The sequence below is a fragment of the Sapajus apella genome, unplaced genomic scaffold, assembly GCF_009761245.1.
Source record: "Sapajus apella isolate SASKATOON/1434 unplaced genomic scaffold, GSC_monkey_1.0 scaffold169, whole genome shotgun sequence".
NCBI lineage: Eukaryota > Metazoa > Chordata > Mammalia > Primates > Cebidae > Sapajus > Sapajus apella.
Genome location: NW_022437109.1, coordinates 2,005,520 through 2,020,212, shown reverse-complemented (window position 1 = coordinate 2,020,212; position 14,693 = coordinate 2,005,520). Strand labels below are relative to the sequence as shown.

General features: G+C 42.8%; 1 protein-coding gene across 2 annotated transcripts in view; it reads right to left on the bottom strand.

Annotated features, from left to right (window-relative positions):
* OTUD7B (OTU deubiquitinase 7B) overlaps positions 1-11,467 on the bottom strand; it is a 64,336-nt gene extending 52,869 nt beyond the window's left edge. For both annotated transcript variants that reach the window (XM_032267388.1, XM_032267390.1), the window contains exon 1: positions 11,157-11,467. The gene's annotated coding sequence lies outside the window, so the exon portion shown is untranslated. The remainder of the gene's footprint in view (positions 1-11,156) is intronic.
* Positions 11,468-14,693: the final 3,226 nt, after the last annotated feature.

Here is a 14,693-nt window from a genome sequence, read left to right as displayed (position 1 = left end):
GCCTGGATACAACTTTGATATAGTTAAGGTAAAAGGTTTATAAAGAAATCTAAGCCAGATTTTGAAGAAAGAGAGGAAACAGAAGCCCTTTAAATGTTTATACCTATCCCCTTTCTGCTCCTATTCCTCAAGCCTATTTTATAACATCTGTTAACTCTTACCTACTCTGTTTTCCCCTGTCTTCTGCATTCCCCTCCCTCCTACCCTAGGAACAGCTCTGGGAGCCACAAGGTAAACAATCTGGTGCTAGGAACTAGGGCTTTTGCCCTCTACCCTTTTAAGTCCCCAAATAACATCAAAGAGACACAGACAATTTTCTCTTTCCATCATTTCTGTCCCCCAACCAGATCTTCTTATCAAGATCAGAGAGACGTGGGGGTAGCAGGTAAAGGAGGGAAATAAGTCATTTACTCACAGAAACTATAAGCTCATTAAAGACAACTCAATCAATTACATGGAGATATTTACAGCAAAAATGTTTATCTCAAAAAAAAAAAAAGATATTTACAGAAAAAAAAAAAATGAGATAAACATTTTTGCTGCAAATATTTCCCAGAGCCTATTTCAGCCTACAACTCTCATACATTCCCCATCCACCTTCTCAAATATACTAAACGTGTGCTCAGAAACGCATTTATCAAAAATCTGAGCTAAAGATAACTGCAAAAGAAAATCCCCTGCAAATTAATGTTCAGAAATGCATTTTAGACGTTTAAATGGGCCGGGCGTGGTGGCTCACACCCGTAATCCCAACACTTTGCGAAGTGGCAGGAGGACTGTTTGAACACAGGAGGAGTTCGAGACCAGCCTGGGCAACACGGCAAGACCCCATCTCTACAAAAAATATAAAAAATTAGCTAGGTGTGGTGTCGAAAACTTGTGGATCCCAGCTGCTTGGGAGGCTGAGGTGAGAGAATCACCTGAGCCCAGAAGGTCAAGGCTGCAGTGAGCTGTGATCATGCCACTGCAATCCAACCTGGGTGACAAAGTGAGAACTTGGCTCAAGAAAAAAAAAAATGGATTTGGGATTATCTATTTCAAAAAGATCCATGATCTTTTTCGCCAAGAGGAAATCACAACCTGATGGTTTAACCAAACTATCAAGAGATGACTGCTTTTTACCTTCAAAATGGCAATTTCATATAGTTTAACTTAATATTAATCTCTTACTTGGAGTGGGAGGAGCTTCCATAGGCCAAAACAATGTTGTATCGGAACTATATGTTACAGAATTAAACACAAAATATGCTGATACACGACCTGACCTCATCCTAAGAAAAGGAGTATGGTGAAAAGTACGCGTATGTATATATGTGAGAATGTGTGTATCCAAGTGGGGATACACACGTTGGTCCTCAGCAGTGTTTAGTAACTGAACAGACTGGCTGCCTTTTCTTAGAGCCCATCTCCATCTCCAGTAAAGGTGTCAAGACCTTGATGACAAAAGCAGAATCTGCTAGCTTGTGAAATGAGTCTGTCTGCAGGAACACACTGCCTAAAAGGCCACCAGGATCGATTCTCAGGAGTTTCCCAATTGAGATGCTATCACCTATCAATTCCCATTTCATTTTCCAAGAAATGTTTGCCCTCACTCCTGCAGGAAGTTAGTCTTGATTACTTTTACTATTTATGTGCATTTTTATGTAATTTTCAGTGCCAAGTGTTTGTTTATAAGCTTTATTTTTCAGGGGGTCCACCCCAATAGCCAAATTAATAGTTCACCAACATAAAGGATGGTCTTTTGTTGTTGTTGGTCAAAATCTATTTAGTCACGACAGTGTCTAAATGCCGACTATGTGTAAGTTTCTGTGGCATGCCTCATAAGGGATACAAAGAAAAAGAGACTACTTATCTGTTCTCAAAGAGCTTACAGTATAATAGAAGAGGCATGCCAAGGGCACAAATAAACCAAAATATAAGAATACACAGCTACCACATGACAAGTACCAGCAAAATGAGAGGAAGATTCAGTTGTGGGAAAGATCAAATCCTGCTGAAGAAAAAAAATATCAGCAACATTTTTGTGAAAGAGATAGTTTACATTAGGACTTTAAGAATGGGTAAGTGTTGTTTTTTTTTTTTTTTTAAAAAAAAAAAAAAAAAAAAAGGGCAAGTGGGGCTAGGCACAGTGGCTCACACCTGTAATCCCAGCACTTTGGAAGGCTGAGGTGGGCAGATTCCTTGAGGTCAGCAGCTCAAGACCAGCCTGGCCAACATTCAGAAACCCCATTGCTACCAAAAAATAAAAAAATTAGCCGGGTGTGCTGACTCGAACTTAATGCTTCACATGGGACACATAGTCTCAGCTATCGGGAGGCTGAGGCAAGACAATCACTTGAACCCAGGAGGTAGATGCTGCAGTGAGCCACTGTACTCCAGCCTGGGTGACAGGGTAAGACCCTGTCTCAAAAAAAGAAAAAAAACAAAAACAAAAACAGGGGCAAGTGGGGAGGGCAATGGAGAAAACAAGTTTAAAACTTAGGTAACTGAATGAACTAGATCTACCTGCAGATACATCTGAAAAGCAATGTTGAGAAAAAAAGTTGCAAAAGGATACATGATTCTATTTATGTAAGATTTCAAAACAAAACTATATGTTGCCTATAAATACGTATGTAGAACTGGGCGCAGTGGCTCATGCCTGTAATCCCAGCACTTTGGGAGGCTAAGAATGGGCAGAGCACTTGAGGTCTGGAATTCGAGACCAGTCTGGCCAACGGGCAAGACTCCATCTCTACTAAAAATACAAAAATTAGCTGGGCATTGTGGCCCGCATCTGTAATCCCAGCTACTCGGGAGGATGAGGCAGGAGAATCACGTGAACCCAGGAGGCGATGGCTGCAGTAAGTCAAGGTCCCATCACTGCACTCCAGCCTGGGTAACAGAATGAGACTCCACCTCAAAAATAAATAAATAAATAAAGATGTGGGGGCGGGAGTATAAAACATGAAGGAGTGATACACATCAATTCAGGGCAGTAGTCATTTCCTGAGAAAGACAAAGGAGGAAAGGATGCAGGGTGGAACTTCAGCTTATATTTGTAACATTTAATATTTTAAAGAGAGTAAGACATCTAAAACAAATATGACAAAATGTTAATGTCCATCAAATTTGGGTTGTAGACTCAAAATTGGCTGTTTGGGTTTTTCACCGAGTTTTTCTAAATGTTTGAAATACCTCATTATGCAAAATTTTAAAATTAATAAAGGACCAGGTGATTGGAAGGATAGAGGAGTCAACACAGAAACCGTCAGGAGCACAATGGTTTCCTGAAACTCTAAGGAGATGTTTGACTTGGTTCAGCTTTAGACTGAAGAGGAGCCTTCACATCCCTCAAACAGTCTGCACAAGAGGTGCTCAGAACAGGGTAGAGTGACAGAGTAGAGTGACAATAATGGACAAGAAGATTTATTGCCATCTGAAATCAGATAGCAGAGGGGAGTGAAAAATCACCTTCCCACATAACTTAAATGCCAGTGTAACCAAGTTATCTCCCCTAAAACTGCCAAAGAAACTTCCAGTTACACAGGAATTCAGATAAGTACTTGCTGCGAGTAGCTATTCTATGTCTCCTCTCTTCCCACCCCTCCCATCTCCCAAATACTCACAAACAAAAACAAAATGTACCCTTGCCCACTTGAGAAAGAATTAAGACTTGGCAGCTCTGCTAAAGTGGACAGCTTCCAAACCAAGGCCCTTCTCTGGGGAAGATGCTGACAGAGCCCAGAGAAAAGAATTTAAAAATCACAACTCAGACAAGTTTTGAGGAGGGCCTATCGATGGAACGTATCCATCCTTCCACATGTCCTTAAGTCCCAACTTCTCCCAGGGGAACCTCAGGACTTAGAGGATGCCCCCTATTCTGTTCTATTCTCCTCCAGCAAAAATGGCTAAAACACAAAGTCCAAATTCTCACTTAGCATTTTCAAACCAATTTCCCTCCATAAAAAAATCCAATGAAAATTAAAATGCAGGGAAGATACAGAATCTGAGTATTTAATACTTTAAAGAGAGTAAGACATCTAAAACAAATATGACAAAATGTTAATGTGCATCAAATTTGGGTTATAGGCTCAAAATTGTCTGGGTTTTTTCCCTGAACTTTTCTAAATTTTGTTTTAATAAATATGTTTTTTTAGATAAATGTACTTTTAATCAGTGCCCAATTCATCACAGCTTATTTAACAAGTTTCACTGACACAATTTGAAACTAAGTTTAAAAGAAAACAACTTAAAGGGAACTTAGTGGCAGAGATAAAGACATTCAACAAAACAAATACCTTGACATTCTTCTACATCTGAATCATTACAGTTGAAAAATCCTAACACCTTATTCATCCCAATCCAGGGCACCAAACTGCCCCTCTTCCCAATAGCACTCTCAGGGCACATCTTTCTCAGTCAGACCTAGGAAAATACCACTATTCACTCTGGACAGGTTCAAAAAAAGACAGTGGGATGGAATAACATTAAGTCCTTCTGCCTTCTAGTACAATGCAATGTGGCAGAATGACGCAAACACTGGAATGGGACTCGGGGGAGAACAAGAGCTGAACTCACCTTTATTAATCACCTAGCACATAATCAGCCACTGAAGACTGAATTCTAGACCAAGCTATCACTAAACTACTGTGGTCCTGAGTAAACCTCAGGTATTCTATTTGAAAATGAATGAGGAAAACTAAGAAAGCATAACTGTCCCCCTAGTTGTCTGATTCCATGATTCTATAAATGTGTTCCCTCTCAATAAATGTGTTGTAGTTCAGCACAATCAAGTTCCTGAAAGGCCTTTTGCTTTCTTCATCTCCAATCCACCCTACACACCACTGACATGATCTTTCTAGGATGTGAAACTATTTTTACCACCCAATGCTTAAAATCCTTAAATGCCTCATCATATACTATAGCATAAGGTTAAGCTGTGTATTATTCAGCCTTCCCTACCTCTTCAGCCTGCCCTCCATCCCATCCTCCAGCCATATTGGTTAAGTAAAAGTTACCTGAAGAAGTCTAGCTTTCATTCCTTTAAGCTTTTGCTGATAGCATTTTTTCAGACTAGAATGTAATTCTCCTTGTCATCTGTAGAGTATATCGTTACTTCATCTTTTACCTCCTCCGGGAGGCTCTTTCCAACCTCAGCATGCCCAAGGCGGAACTGACCTTTGGGCTCCCACTCTCCCCTCCACATACTTCTATCACAGTATCTATCACACTTCATTCCATCTATATATTCACGTATCTGTCTCCTCCCACTAAACCCATACCCTCCTGTGGGTTCCTTGTCTGACTTACCTCCATCTCAGTGCCTAGGACAGTATTTACAAGACAGGACACATTCAACATATATTGAATGGAGTAAGGAGTAGAAAAAACAAACAAACAAGCAAAAAAAAACAGGAAAGGAGAAGGAAGAACCAATTACCACAACTGGAATGCAGGGAATGCTCATGTTAAGGTTTATCAGCACCATTTTCTTTGCCCTTCTGCTCTTTCCCTAAACTCTAGTCCCCAGAGAGCTTAATTCTCTTGGCTACAGCTACCATGTCTAGCCACGAATTGCAAACTGCATTTCCGAACCTACCCTCATCACTACCCCAGCTCACATCCAGAACAGCTTTCACTTGGACATTTCATTGTTACTTTAAATCCAACACATCCCAAATTACACTCATATTTCCCTAGAATGAGGAAAGCTTCCTAACTTCTTTATTTCAGTCAATGTCTCAGACACCCAGGCTTAATGTGTCATAATCACACTTGACTCATCAGCTTTCTTCAACTCCCAAATCCAGTCCCCATTAATTTCAATTTTGCCTTCACAGTCTCTTTTTCACTCTTTCCGCTCATTAACCTAATCTCCAAAACTCTAACTCGGGGCCTTATCACTTCACACACCCTCAGAAATACTATAATCTCCTGACTCAAGAAGTAAGTCACAATCCTGTGCTGGTGACATCGCAAACTGTTTGGTAATGATTATAAAGAGGTGGCAGAGGGTGGCAGGGATGGAGGAAAGCAAGTAAACTAGAAAAAAAAGGATGAAAGAATGGCATGTGATTTTGTTTACTTCTTAAATGTGGATACTTCTGCCCATTTTTTTTTTAATTGGATATATTTTCAAACGACTTTCCTACAGGAGGAAACATCTGACAGATTTTCAGTGAAGCTGGTATCTGGAAGAGCCTCTACAAAGCACAAGTTCTTTGAGAAAGCCAGCTTAATCTTCAACAATGCAACATAATGCAGTGGGATTCGTCCAGATACTGTGAGTGAAGGCTCATTCTGGCTGGAACATAGGCATCACCTGCCAGTCATTCTCAGACATAAAACAGACAGGCTAAGAGAGCACATTGGATCCACACAGATTTTTTTTTTTTTTTTAAACAAGAGTTTCACTCTTGTTGCCCAGGCTGGAGTGCAATGGCGAAGTCTTGGCTCACTGCAACCTCCACCTCCTAGGTTCAAGCGATCCTCTTGCCTTAGCCTCCCAAATAGCTGGGATTATAGGCGCCCACCATCACACCAGGCCAATTTTTGTATTTTTAGTAGAGATAGGTTTTCACCATGTCGGCCAGGCTGGTCTCGAACTCCTGACCTCAGGTTATCTGCCCACCTCAGCCTCCCAAAGTGCTGGGATTACAGGCATGAGCCACCATGCCCAGACGGATCCATACAGATTTTGAAAAGAAATTGGTCTATCAACATATTCAGTGTAGTCTAGTCTTAATTATCCACAAATGGATTATTCATTTTACGGATTTCTGAGGCCAAATCTTTAATACAAGATGGACTGTTCTCATCATCAGTGTACTCTCCCCACCATCAGGTCATACAAGCTTAGAAATGCAAATTTGTTTCAATATCAGTATGATCCCCAAACATGAAAATAAATCTGGTTTGAAAAACAATGTATTTTCAAACCAAGAAATGTCTTTATGAAGTTCTGAATTACTTACAACAGCGCTCCCTACGTTAGCAGAGGTAACTGAGAGTTAAATGCACTTCAAACATAATGCTGTTCTTACTATGAGCTCTTGAGGAGAATCCAGCCATAGTCCTGAGACGTCCCCACAGGTTGGTGCACTATAAGACAGGCACAAGCAGGCTCAGCAAAGTAAGGTGTGTAAACACAAAACCTTCTGCAATGACGCTTATGTCTACTGGCTGTATCCCTTCAGGCCAGGATGGTACAGAAAAGAAGAGTCACAATGTACGGGTGCCTGCCTGACTCCTTGTCCCTGAGTTCCTGAACCACAGGGCTCGATATTTCTCATTAAATCCATCCTTTGTTCAAGGACCTACAATGACTCTATTGACCCTCGTATCAACACCCAACAGAGTCTAGCTTCTGAGTCCCCTCCACCCTCTTGCCTGCTCTACCCATGACTTGCCCAACCCACATTCTCGACAGTCACTCTCACATATTCCCCCCACACACAACTTAGTCATTCATACCATCATTGCACACTGTACATTCTATACTTTCGTTTGGAAGATCCTTTCTTTTCTTTTATTCCCAACACAATAACTATTTCATTTACTTGAATGCTCACATTTTACAGATAAGAGAAGTAACTTGTCCAAGGTCACATGGTAAAAAGTAGACCGAAGGTTTGAACGAAGGCCCATCTAACTCAATAGCCCATACCTCTTCATGACTAATCCATAGTCTCCCAAGTCCATTTCAAAATTTGCTGATTCAGAAATCACTCCTAATTTATTTCACTGATTCTTACTTTATTACTTCAAGTCTTCTCAGCCCTTACATACTTCTCAGCACATTAAATTTGCTTTTGTCCATGTTTCCTAAATGTTAAAGCTTACAATAATAGTCTGTGTTCCCATTTATATACCACCTTTCCCCTCCACCCTCAACCCCAAGAGTGAGGACACATGTCTTTACATCTTTTATACCTCCCTAAAGCCTGTCACTGTAGCATGGGTACTGCTTTATCCACAGAAGTGTTCAATCAGGCCGGGCGCGGTGGCTCACGCCTGTAATCCCAGCACTTTGGGAGGCCGAGGCGGGTGGATCACGAGGTCAAGAGATCAAGACCATCCTGGTCAACATGGTGAAACCCCGTCTCTACTAAAACTACAAAAAATTAGCTGGGCATGGTGGCGCGTGCCTGTAATCCCAGCTACTCAGGAGGCTAAGGCAGGAGAATTGCCTGAACCCAGGAGGCGGAGGTTGCGGTGAGCCGAGATCGCGCCATTGCACTCCAGTCTAGGTAACAGGAGCGAAACTCCGTCTCAAAAAAAAAAAAAAAAAAAAAAAAGAAGTGTTCAATCAATACTCAGCAAGGATGTCTTATTTAAAAACAACCAAACAACTCCCTTCTATTATATTAAAAAGTCAGCTGAATTCAGGCATTCATATGAAAACTGCCCTGCATCTATATTCCACTTACACAAATTTTTAATTACCGGAATTTGTCGAAGGCTACAAAAGAGTCCAGTCTGCTCTTTCACAGGTCCTAAGTTCCCATGGGAAACATATTGCTGAGGTCACATATCAAAGCACTGTTTAAGGATTTTTCCCTTTGGCAGGATGAGTGTTTAGGGTAAGGAGAGGCCTACTCATACACGCATACACACACACACACACACACACACACACACACACACACACACACACACTAAAATGGCCAGTATCTTACAACATGCTTAAGATACTGAGGAGCTCCAAAACTTTGACAAGTGGAACTTAGTGCCCTCATAACAATCAGAAAACTTATTTTTAATACTGAATTATTCCACTGCAGTTCACTTGGTTACATACACTGAATCTCAAAATTGCAGATAAAACCTTCTGAGAACTAGGAATACTGATGGACTACCACCAGGCACCTCTCCTCTCACTCCCAGGCTTATTCAACCCCTTCGATCCCCATGCCCTGGAATCAAGTACACAGGTCAACTTTGGGGAGTTGCTAGATGCAGATATAAATAGAATTTACCCAGATATCATCACTAATATTGGCACCAACCAACTCACATAGATCAAAACAATTATCGATAGCAGATTCTGGGAAGGCATATGTGGTTTTTAAAAATTAGATTTTCATCTCCAAATTAAATCTTTTTTTTAAATAGGAGTCTCCAAAGAAAGAGATGAAACAAAGCTTTGGGAAATTTTTCCAAGTTGTTGACAACAAAAGGCCACTAAAGGCCACCTAACGATTAGCATTCATTACTGTTCATCCTGTCTTATATAAGTCATCAGATAGCTAGCTCTTGCATTGGCAAAGTTTTACATTTTTTTCTGAGGGAGCCTTTGGTACTAAAAGCAAGGAATAAGTCAAATAAGGCAACAACAATAAAAAATTAGTTTGGAAACTCTTCCTTCCATCTTTCTTTCCATCTTGAATGTGTAATGTCCAAAGCAGATATCGGTTCAATTCTAAATTATTCATGTTAATGGATAAATATTGGCAGAAAGGTGCTGATAATAAAAAATGGGGTAAAATCGAAAAAACCTATTTTGGTTTTGGAATATGTTTTCAGCTTATTTACCGTCTTAATTATTCCTAGTATCAGCTAATATTTGCATTCGCTTGCAATCTCTAAGTACATAGTAACTGGCCACTTTGGGAGGTGCTCTGAGGCAAGCTGGGTCAATAGTGGAAATTAGAGCGGTCGGGTATTCAGCCTGCGGAGGAACAACATCAAGTTCATTTATTTTACAGTTTTGTTCAGCCTTCAAAATATCGATAGACTAGCACAGCAGGTTGGTTACTAAACTTTAAAAGAACTACTTGAAAAACAATGAAGACAAAGAGTATAATTAATTCTTCATTGTTTGCGCATAATGTATTCATTTGTAAATTATGCACAGCGAATGTTTAACTACCTCTGATTCTCCCTAGCCACCCAACTTCCGTCCCTGAAGTCTTCTCCCCGTCAGGAATGCCATCTCATTTACTAGGAAGAAAATGTTCTAAATGTTTTCGAAAGTTACATAGCGGGCGGAGTGGGGGGAGTTACATAGCATAGAAACTATTCTTTAAATATTTAGGGGTTAGCTACTCTTTTGGACCAGTCTTACCGCCACCTCTTTCTCTACTCTGTTCTTTTCCACCTTTGAACTAGATTCTGAAAGACAAAGGGATCCAGCCGCCTTGAAAATCTCCTAAATATACAGTACTAGAGGCCAACGACTGAAAAATTAGCAGCCTGTGAATTTCTAAGGAAAGCGTTACGTAGGACGTATAAAAAGACAAGGAAAATAAAAGTCAACGTACTGCTAATTCTCGACTTTGCATTCATGAAAAGCTGCCTGAGAAGTTTGTGGGGAACCTCTTCCATAAAATTCCACCAGTCAGCTTCTTTCTACTTTCAAATTTTTACATCTGTATTGTACCCTGAGAAGCCACCTAGGTTAGACAGAAAGACTACCACGAGGAGGGAGAGAGAGACTCTGAGCGCTGGTCCTTGTGAGCCGACAAGCTAAAAATACGCCGGCCCAGTAAACAAATCCCATTCCATCCCGACCAGAGCCACACCGTTAACCTAGTAATTATGAGAAGAGTGAGATCACGCAGTCCCCGGCTTACTCATCATCAGCTTCTAAAGTTTCCATCGGCTCATGACAACTTTTCTTTTTTCTAAAGTTCTTAAGACTGCCCTAGAATCCGTCAGCCTCCGTCTCTCACTCTCTCACACACACACCTTTTTCTCGCCTTTCCTCCATTACCTTATGCACCTTAGTTTGGCTATCAATAGGGAGAATAAGCTTGTTTGCTTTTCATTTTAGTTTTATATTGAGATTTTAAATGAACTTCATCCTACTGTAGGGGTAGTAAACTGCATCTTAATCACCTTAAAACTCCACCATCCCTCCCGAAAGTCTAGCTGACAAGGGGGGACCGCCCAAACTGCCCAGCACAGCTCAGGAAGGGAGGCCGGGAGCTGGAGAGCGCGGGGTAGGAACGCAGGACGCAGGTGAAAGGGAGGAGGAAACGGAGGAAAGGCTGGGACGAAGCAAGGAGCAGCCAGGGCGAGAAGGGAGTGCCGGGGGAGACGGCTTCGGCTGAAACGGATTCAGAAAGGAGAAAGGGGGCAGTGGCGATCAGAGGAGCAGAGTTTGGGAGTCTGAGAAGCCGGGAGGGGCGGGAGCAGACGGGGGACGGTGTCAGGGCGGGGGGCTCCATTACCCTCGCGGCTCCCGGGGCAAGGCCCTAGGCCGGGGCGGAGCGCGGGGCCCGGCCGCCTCTCCTCATTCCTCGCCAGTGACCCCGGGGTCCGGCCGGCCCCTCCCCCGACGGCGATGGAGGCGGAGGCGGTGGTGGAGACTGCGACCGCAGCTGTTGCTCCGCACAGGATCTGGAGCCGGAGCCAAAAGGGACTGATCGGGGCTGGCTTCCCCAGCGGCTTTTTGCCCGCTCCACACCCGGTCGCCACTCCGGCTCCGGCGGCTGGTTCAGGATCGGTGGCTTTCGGCTGTCCGGCCGGAAACAAGCGCCAGTTTCCGGCCGGAGCGGGTTGGTGGTGACACCCAGGCCGCCCCCGGGCCTCCTCCCGCCCCGCCCCGCCCCGCCCCGTCGCAGCCCCGCCCTTAGCGCTGCTCCCCGGGCTGCGGCCAGTTTGGCGCTTGCCCCGCGCGTGACCCCTTGTTTTCCTGACCTGCGTTCCTAAAGCTCCTGGTCTGGAGCGTTCTTGAACCGGAGCTGGAGGGGTACAAGGTGGACTCTTAGGACTCTAGAGTAGAATCAGTTGGCTTCAGCCGTTGGAAAGCAGCTGAAAGGGGTGGAGTAGTTGTAGAAAGGTGAGAGGGATGAACATACCTCAGAATGAAAAGACTGAAATTCTAGTAACTACACAATCGTTCTGGAATGACCGGAGGAAAATTCTCTTCTTCCAGACCAGCCCCTACCCAGTTATGTATTGCTCTTGTTCCTTCACTCTTGAAGTGAACATACCCTTCTCTGTAAACACACTTAATATTTATTTACTTGCATAATAATGATCCCCTGTTGACGCATTTGCTTTAGACTTCCTAACACAGTAAAAAAAAAAAGTTACATAGTGTGTTTGTTTGTAATGTCTTTTAAAACATTCTGGCATCATTCAAATATGTATTTTATCCCTGTGATGTGTTTCATTGTGCTCAGTGATATACGGGGATGCAAAAATTAACAAGCATAGTCTCAGACATCAAAGGTTTTGCAATTTAGTAAAATAGATAAAACTATATTAGATGTAGCAGAACTTGTATGTGTCCTATGTAAGTGACAATGAGCTGTGGCTATGAGAACATAAGCCATCCCTGCCACATAGTAGACCTTCCCTATTTGTTAAATGAATAAATATTAGGCCTGGTTGGGCTGTTTCTAAAAAGAAAGGCCATTTAATAAATACCTCTTTATGAGAAACACAAAACTATGTCAAAGACATCTGAAATTTTAATTCAGATTCCTAACATTGTAGCACCTGGTCTGCATAATGTTTATTGTCTAATTGGGCCCATTATTCCTATGTAAAAATAAATATTCTAGTCAACTTTTCTTTCCCCTCACTTCTTCCTCAGTTTCTGAAGGGGAGGTGTGGGGAATACACATTTTAGAATTGTCTAGCTCAGAATAGGAAACTAGCACCTGAAACAGGAAATTTCCTAAATATCTGTATCTCTTAGGGATGCACCTGGGTTTGGAGTTGAAAATTTAGGGCTGGGCCCAAGGGCGCCCATACATACTAAGCTGACTAAGGCCAAACAGGTCCGAGTGCCTTGCATGGGGGTATATCCAGGACCTACAATACAGGTTGACAAGTAAAGTCGTTTGGCCTGGGCTTCAAGCATTTGGGGACCACAAATTTTAGCTGCCATTTAGTGGCAAATTTGAGGAGGAGAGCAGGATGAGATTTGTTCACCTAAATTGACTCTAACTGAACTGAACTGGAGAGGTACAGGGTGGACTCTTAGGACTCTCGGTAGAATCAATTGGCTACAGCTGTTGGGAAGGAGCTGAAAGGGGTGTAGTTCTAGAAAGGTGAGAGGGATGAAAATACTTCAGAATGAAAAGACTGCAGTTCTAGTAACTCTGCATAATCATTCTGGAATGATTGTGGCAATCACTGATCACACCTACCCTTTGCTAGATAAAGCTGGGGTGGGAGCACAGATCTGTAGAAGAGGGGCCTCACAATCTGGAAGTTGCCTTGTTTCACCACAGCTATCCCGAACCAGGTCGTACCCTTAGAAGTATGTCTTTCTAGCCTTCACACCACTGCCACAGACTTCTTAAAACTCTCTACTCTCAATCTAAGACAGACTTTTTCTCTTGGCAGTGACCATAAAAAGGCTCTGGATTTGAAAGCTGGGCCAAGTTGCTGGTCAAAGTCATTCAAGTGACCACACTTTATAGGCTTGCCTGGAAATTTAGGGGCCAGGAAGTGACGGGGTCGCAGTTGCTTTGTGCCTGTTTCTTGCTCTGACCATCCATCATTCATTGTTGTTTATGTAGTTGCTCAATGGGCTGCTTGTCTTTGGTCAGCCCAGGCTGTGTGGGTAGCAGTGTGGTCAGCTGGGCTGGAAGCCAGGCCACCTGTGTTCTGGTCCCAGCTCAGCCAGCCTCTAATCCATTAAGTGACTCCCTTCTCATTCCTGTGTGTCAGTTTCTCTGCCTAGAAACTAGAGGCTTCTCTAGTGATATGCAGCCATTTAGGCTGGCACTAGGTTGGATGCTCAGAGGCAGCTGTCTGACATAGACATTGGCAGCAGCCAGAACACAGTTGACTATATTTTGCTGCCAGGTAGAATAGTAAGGGAAAAAAGGTAAAGGCAGCAGAGAAAATCCTACCAGTATACACAGGGCCACACACCCTCAACTGCTGTTCTGTCCAAAGTTATTTTCCACTCTAGAGATCTGTTTTTGTTTACTTATTCTAAGGGCTGCTTCAAGGAGCTCCATGAGCTTTTACATCACTTTAAGCAAGAGCAGAAAAACCAGAGCTTTGCATTTCACCAGAGAAACTAAAAAAAGAGACTATTTCAATATTGGGGCTAATGGCTAGAGTTGGGGAAAATGTTCAGAGAAAGCTTGTAGCTAGGCAGGGGAAACAATTATTTACATTTATATGCTTTTGTGGCAGAAAAGAAAACCAAACTAAAATAACTTCCTTTCCCCTGCCACCAATATAATTTAGACCATTGGTTCTGGGAAGTTTTAAAAAACTACATACTATACATGCCTAGGAACCTCAGACTGACTCCGAATTCTTGGGACTAAAGACCATGAATCTATATTTTAAAAGTAGATATAGATATATAGATATACATATGGGGCTTAGCCAGGCATGGTGGCTCCTGCCTGAAATCCCAGCACTTTGGGAGGCCAAGGCAAGAGAATGGCTTAAGCTCAGGAGTTTGAGACCAGCCTGGACAACATAGGGAGACCCCATTTCTACAAAAACAAAAATATTAGTCGAGCATGGTGGTACATGCCTGTGGTCCCAGCTACTAGGGAGGCTGATGTTGGAGGATCACTTGGGCCTGGGAGATGGAGGCTCAGGGAGCCAGGATTGCACCACTGCATTCCAGGCTGGGTGACAGAGCGAGATGTATCTAAAAAAAGAAAAAAAGAGGCCAGGCGCGGTGGCTCAAGCCTGTAATCCCAGCACTTTGGGAGGCAGAGGCGGGTGGATCACGAGGTCAAGAGATCGAGACCATCCTGGTCAACATGGTGAAACCCCGT